Here is a 7998-nt window from a genome sequence, read left to right on the forward strand (position 1 = left end):
GAACTGAACAGGAATAAATAAAAGTTCAACATCTGGACAAACCGCCTAGTAAACTGATTGTTTTATAACGAAAGTTTGTCTCTTTTCTAATATTGTATAAAGACAAACTCACTCTGTGATCAAAACTCACTCTGTGATCAAAACTCACTCTGTGATCAAAACTCACTGTAGTTGAATATGAGAACACGGAAAGGACAAATGTGCCCGAGACCAACTCTGTTATACTTAGATAGATTAAACTATCTTACGAGAAAAAAATTGCATTATATATATATATATATATATATATATATATATATATGTGTGTGTGTGTGTGTGTGTGTGTGTGTGTGTGTGTGTGTGTGTGTGTGTGTGTGTGTGTGTGTGCGTGTGTGTGTGTAGAGTGTTAGGTGTGATGTACAGAAGTAAACATTGAAAAAAAAAGTCGTCAGAATTTTGGAATAACTTCTTTCATTTATTTTATACGCATATTAGCGCTTTCGTTCGTCTTTCGAACTTGTCAAATTTATATTTGACAAGTTCGAAAGACGAACGAAAGCGCTAATATGCGTATAAAATAAATGAAAGAAGTTATTCCAAAATTCTGACGACTTTTTTTTCAATATATATATATATATATATATATATATATATATATATATGTGTGTGTGTGTGTGTGTGTGTTGAAATTACACTTGCGCTCCATACTTTTTTTAACAGGTGGAAAGCGGTCCCTGCCTTACTTATTCTCGTCGGTGCCGCCTGAGAACGTTATCTTACTACGTAAATACGTAAACTCGGCTACATCCTCTAGTTCACCGATTTCTAGATTAATACGTTCAGTGTTTTCTTCATTAACGCGCATAATTTTTGATTTGTCTCGCTTGACTTTCAATGCTAGTTTGGCAGCTATTGCTTCTAATTTTGACGTTTTATTTTGCCTTGGATATATGTTTGTGAAAGTAGTGCTATATCATCTGCAAAGTCGAGATCTTCTAGAGCCTTTGCATCCGTCCATTCAATGCCTGTTTGGCTTTCAATCGTAGTTTCCTTCATAATCCAATCTATAACTAGTAGAAATATAAAGGGAGAAAGTATACAGCCTTGCCGAACTCCTGTTTTTACTTCGAATTTATCCGTAGCTCCGTTTCCATGCAAGACTCGGCATGACATTCCTTGGTTAGTTGCTCTTATTATAGATATATACTTGTCTGGTATGCCGTAGTGCTGCATAATTCTCTATAAGCCTTCCCTATCTACACTATCGACTGCTTTTTCGAAATCAATAAAATTAATATAAAGCGGTGCATTCCACTCTGCGCATTGCTCTAAGATGATGCGAAGAGTGGCAATTTGATCTACACATGAACGGTTCTTCCTAAATCCGGCTTGTTCTTTACGCAACAATTTGTCGACTGCTGTCCTCATCCGCTCCAAAAGTATCCTGTTAAAAACTTTTCCGGGAGTCAATAATAACATAATCCCTCTATAATTTCCGCAAAAGCTTAAATCACCTTTCTTTTTTTTTTTTGACAAACGATGCTGGTGAGTGTGTGTCCCCGTAGCAGTTTGGCCAGTCCATATTGCTGATAGCTTTATTTGTTGCTAAGGATATGTGTGGTCGCGTTCTGTTATGGTGATTGTGGATTATTTTCAAATTTTTATTTAGTATTTTCTTCCTAATGACTTCTTTACTGTTTTCAGTGTCTTAGTGTACCGCTCATTGTTCACTACAGCCACGTTCCAGGAAATCAGTGAGTGACTCCCTTACCATCCTTTAAGCAGTTACCATGACAAATTCCCCACATTTACATTATTTTCGAGTGAGCGCAGAAATTTAATATAGCCCCCTCTCTCTCTGCTCTCTCTCTCTCTCTGCTCTCTCTCTCTCTGCTCTCTCTCTCTCTCTCTCTGCTCTCTCTCTCTCTCTCTGCTCTCTCTCTCTCTCTCTCTCTGCTCTCTCTCTCTCTCTCTCTCTCTGCTCTCTCTCTCTCTCTCTCTCTCTATATATATATATATATATATATATATATATAGGTTTATCCCATATCCCATAAGTAATGCGGTTTTTTCAATTGCATGGACTAAAAGTCAGACGGGGATGGGATAAACTACCTGCATCAACTTACTGTAAAAGAGGTAGTAATTTTACCTTGTACTTATTCTTAGTGCAAGTTTTGAAGAGTGCAGTTCGATTTGAACAGTTTGTTTTCAAAGCTATAATGGAAGTGACAAAGGAGCATATTGTGCATATTTTGCTTTTTGAGTTCAATAAAGGCAGCAATGCAATGGGAAATGCGAGGAATATTAATGCAGTATATGGGGATCGGACAATAAACGTAAGCCAGTATCAACGGTGGTTCCAGAAATTCTGAGCCGGAAACTACAGCCTAGAAGACGAGCTTCATCCTGGAAGATGTGTAAAGCTCGACGAGGACGTCCTGCAAACCCTGGTAGAACAAAATCTCATCGTAGCTGTTGAGGAACTTGCAGAGAAGCATGGATTTGGTCAGTCAACAATTCATCGACACCTGCGTGCCATCGGAAAATTTAGAAAAATGGGTCAATGGGTTCCTCATAAACTTTCCAAGTCTAATCTCGTGCAGAGAGTAAATGTGCACTCTTCTTTGGTGCCACGTCTCACGGATGAACCTTTTTTGACCGAATAGTGACTGGTGATGAGAAATGGGTTTTCTTTAAAAATGTCAAGCACCGAAGACAGTGGGTAGAGAAAGGAGCAACACCGGCATCCCAGGATAAATATCGTCGTCACTCACGTAAGGTACTGTTATCTGTTTGGTGAGATAGGAAAGGTTTAGTCAACTTTGAACTTTTAAACCCAAACAAAACGATAACAAATATCTAGTGCGAGCAGCTTGAGCGGCTTACGTCAACGCTAGAAGAAAAACGGCATCTTTGGTTTCAAGACGAAAGGCGTTCTTCCATGAGGATAATGCTAAGCCACATACAGCGAGGACAACATTCCAAAAGCTGGAGCAGTTTGAATGGGAAACGATGCCGCACCCATCATATTCACCGAACGTTGCCTCATTTGATTATCATTTATTCCGCAGTCTTCGAAATCATTTGGACGGAAAAATATGAATTCTGTAGGCGAGGTCAGGTCAGTACTAGAGGAGTAATTTTCGTCACGAACAAGTGAATTTTGGAAGACAGATCTTGCAAATCTACCACATAGATGGAAGAGCATTGTAGAAAATATATTTTAGATAATAAAGAACTTTGTTTATCTTAATTTTGAAAACTAAAATAAATATATACGTATATATAGCTGCCTTCGTTATTTTATAACTTTCACATTACTATTTTTCTGAATCATCCATTGTATCATACTGTACTGACAGTCAGGATTTGACCAAACCATTCAGTGACGGAGTGGTCATCACTGAGGAGCACTAATTTGAAGCGAAACTAGAATTCTAATATGATGATCTCGTTAGCTGTAGGGCGGTTAGTTCCCCTGTCTGTAGCTCCCCTGTCAGTAGCTCCCCTGTCAGTAGCTCCCCAGTCAGTAGCTCCCCCGTCAGTAGCTCCCCTGTTAGACTTGTGCATTTTTGCGGCTAGATAGTTTTTACCTCTTATTTCTAGCAATGTAGGTGATACCCAACACTGCCAGTCACAGACAATTGGCTTCTTCCTTTTTGGTTTCATATTGCTCATAGCCGCCTTCGTTATACATATATATATATACACACACACACACACACACACATATATATATATATACATATATACACGCACACACACACACACACATATATATATGTGTGTGTGTGTGTGTGTGTGTGTGTGTGTGTGTATATGTGTGTGTATATATGTATGTATACATGTATGAATATAATATACATACATATATGCAGGCATACGAAAATGTACATACATTCGTATATATTTTATATTAGTGTAGATGAAGGCATATATATATATATCTTTATCAATCTCTCTCTCTCACTCACTCTCTCTCTCTCACTCACTCTCTCTCTCTCTCTCTCTCTCTCTCTCTCTCTCTCTCTCTCTATATATATATATATATATATATATATATATATATATATATATATATATATATATAGGTATGGATATAGATACAGACATATGCACATTGCAATTTGTAGTGGTATGCTCTGAAAATAACTTGCCTTGGATCTAATTCTGACTTCAAAAATGGTAATAAGAAATGATAAGGAACATTTGTTTGAACTTACTTGCTTTTGTTCCCAACAGAAGCATTATTTTCTAAACGTATAGTAATTTTCTGCGTTTCCACTTAAGTGTAATGCAATTGACCTTTATGTCAATTTAAGAAAGATCTCAAGATTTAATTTTGTTGTAATTCTTTTTTTCTTTTTTTGCTGTTCGGAATCGTTTTAAGAAGATCTAAACATATGTTATTTAGCTGAAGAAGGATATCAGTATAGTACGTTCTAGTTACACAGAACATACTATACATGCAGAAGTCAAAGTGACCTTGTTGTCAATCAACTTTAACTCGTAGTGTTTCACTCTACTTTTTCAAATTACGATTCGTTTCTGCTCTTACGCATTTGACATTAAAAGAGGAAATTAAATTCTTTAAGAATTCAACCAATATTTTTTTTCACGTAAATTGGAACATTTGCTATAAGTAGAATGTTGGCGTAAAATGTGTATGTATGAATGTATATGTGTGCGTATGTGTGTATGTGTATGTTTGCATATGTATGTGCATTTATGTATGTAGAACGTAGACAAATCCAAGGTAACTGTTTACTCTGAAGTATAATTTGAAGTGGGCTTAGTTGCCTACAGATAGGCATAATTTAGAATTAAGCAATAAAAAAAGAAGAGGTCTAAAACTATGCCTTTAAAACATGGCATACACATTAACAATGATTGGTACTACGAGTTTAGTGTGTGTTCCACGGAATGAAAGAGGACAAATGGCTAGGACACAGCGAGGCCAATCTAACCAATGTCAGACTGGAGCAACAGTTTTAACAATTATGTGCGTGCGCTTGTGCGTGTGTGTGTGCGTATGTGTGCGTATATGCACACTCACACACAGATACACACATACAGGTGATGAAATTCTGATGAAGTGCCATTCTAATGTCTAAAACCGCAAATGTAACGTAAATTCCCATTTCAAAATTTTGAGTAAACTGGCGTTGCTAACAGACCTGGAACATAAAGAATTGTAACTGATCATTAAATATGAGTTAAAGTATTTCTTCGTTCCTTTATTTAGATTACAAATACACACACACACACACACACACACACACACACACACACACACACACACACACACACACACACACGCACACACACACACACATACACACACACACACACACACACACACACATATACACACATATATTTATACGTATTTCATCAGAATCATCTATATGATTTTTAAGTTACTTTCTCAACCCTGGCTGCAACAATAACAACGGCAGTTACATAAGGAACAAGAGCAACAACAACAACAACAACAACAATAGTCTACAGGAACTATTGTTGCATGAGAACGACAAATTGCAGTTTCAGAAACGTTAGAATGATCGCCTTGTTCTCAGTCGAAGACTTTAGTAACAGAAAGGTGAGCAGAAAGCCCATCAAGAAATCAAGGAAAAAAGGATCAAGAACTAAAGATCCGTTCCAGTACATGGTGTTGTGACAGTTTGGATGAAAAACAAACTGGAGAATAGAGACAATCTTTCAAGGATGGTCAAGAAAAGAATCAAAAAAGCAAATGGAAGGCTCGTAAGGTGTAAAAAGATAGACCTACCGCCAACAGAGTTATCCCGCCTTAAGGACGAGTTAGCAGTGTCAGGAGAAAAGTATCTATGCTGGTTTGTTGCTGTAACTTAGTAGATTTAGTCAGCAGAACTTCAGTTGACAAATAGCATATACGAGAAGCTGTCAAACAATCAATGACTGAAATTGAAAATTTCTTATGTTACCGATTTATGATTCAACTACTCTTTGAGAAAATAAGTAACTCAATTCGATGAAGTTCTTATACTTGTCAAACCTTTTATACGAATTGTAACAGTTGACTTTTTCAAATCCACAGTGTGCTATCTTGGGAAAATGTCATCCATCTAAAATAGTGAGTGAAATTTGGTTGGCTAAATATAAAACGTTTAGGTATATCTATCTATCTATCTATCTGAATGTTTGTCTGTCTGTTTCTCTCACTATATATATATATATATATATATATATATATATATATATATATATACGAATAGTAAATGAGTATATGCATATATACGTACAGGTATGTGCATACCGACATCCACCTGTATGTATAGGTGCATATCTGGGTACAGGACATTGCAAACAAAATGTAGACGAGAAAACACACAAGCCACATAGAGAACATTCTACTTCATCAGCTACCCCCGTTTTAACACCGGCGTTTCGAAGAGCTGGGCAGGACGCATCGTTAAAACGGCTCTTCCCATGGACCGCAAATTAAATTTGTGTACACAAAATAAATCTTGCCATGGAGGAATGTAGTGGCGGACAAAAAACAAGACAGGAAAACAAACAGAAAAGGCTTTACGGCCAGACGAGAAAAATTATGTGTATAAACGCTGTGAGGCACGAACTTGAAAGTAGGGACGAAGTAGTTCGCGTGTTTGCTCGGCGATAGCCAAGGAAGAAAAGGATTATTGACCGGATATATATATATATATATATATATATATATATATATATATATATATATATATATAAAGGTAACGCGTGCGTTCTGTGGTGATACAATCAATATATGAGTATATGCATATATATGTACATGTATGTATATACGTTCAGCTACATGTACATATAGATACATAACTGGGTACATGACGTGGCAAAAGAACAAGGACAAAATGGTAAACAAGGTGCAACCAACAAGCAGGTCACATAGAAACATCCCCTTCATCAGCTGCCACCATTAAAACTCTGGGGTTTCGAAGAATTAAGGCAGTACGCATCGTTAAAATGGTTCTTCCCACGAACACAAATTAGATTGTTTTCGTGGAGGGTAGTGGCGGACGGAAAACAAAACAGGAAAACGAAACGGTGAAATAAACAAACAAAAAGGCTGTACAGCCAGACATGAAGTGTGTATGTCTTGAACGTTGTGCAGCACGTACAGGAGGGGCAAAGAAGTACGTGCGAGCTTGGTGATTCCAAGAACGAAAAGAAATAGCAGCCGGACACACGTGACCAAGGCTGTGTGAAGAGAAAGAGTAGCAGAGGGAAAAGGAGGGGAGGAAGTAGAATAAAAGTGAGCAACGAGAGGTAGAGAGAGAGAGAGAGAGAGAGAGATAGTAGTAGTAACGGTGAGAGGCGAAGGACGAGTAACAAGAAATAGAGAGAGAGAGAGAGAAAGAAGTAGTGACAGGTAGAGGCGAAGTACAGTAGAGGGAAGAATGAGAGGGGGAGATAGAAATAGAGAGAGTCGCGTTAGAAAAATAGTTATATATATATATATATATATATATATATATATATATATATATATATATATATATATATATATATATATATATATATATATATATATATATATATATATATATATATATATACATATATATATATATATATATATCTGTGTGTGTGTGTGTGTGTGTGTATGTGTGTATATACACATGCATATCAGTGTATGCATATGTAAGTTCTTTTGTCCCTTCATATCTTCACATTGGTACCGTTTGAGTAAGAATGATAACTGCTTACATCTTCCGTAAACAATAGGTCCGATATTTCGTTGATTTAGCCAGTTTTGGGCTGCAAAGACAAATGAAATAAACAACCATTGAAAACAAGTTCGCTGCCGTCAAGCAGTAGCATATTGCCTTAATATGTTTCGTCTGACCCATACAAGTTTGTGAAAACGGACGTGGAAAACGATGACGATATCTGCCATCACTACTGTTCTTGTGTTTCACACAAGAAAATTAGACTGTCACAACTGTTACGGGCACATAGAGTTTCTGAGATTTACAAATT

At 36.8% G+C, this 7998-nt stretch overlaps 1 pseudogene; it reads right to left on the reverse strand.

The window, feature by feature from the left end:
* Positions 1-667: 667 nt before the first annotated feature.
* The window catches only part of LOC149134399 (uncharacterized), a 17510-nt pseudogene continuing 10179 nt past the window's right edge, over positions 668-7998 (reverse strand).

This window comes from Octopus bimaculoides, chromosome 8 (genome assembly GCF_046866305.1).
Source record: "Octopus bimaculoides isolate indiv1 chromosome 8, ASM4686630v1, whole genome shotgun sequence".
Classification (NCBI taxonomy): domain Eukaryota; kingdom Metazoa; phylum Mollusca; class Cephalopoda; order Octopoda; family Octopodidae; genus Octopus; species Octopus bimaculoides.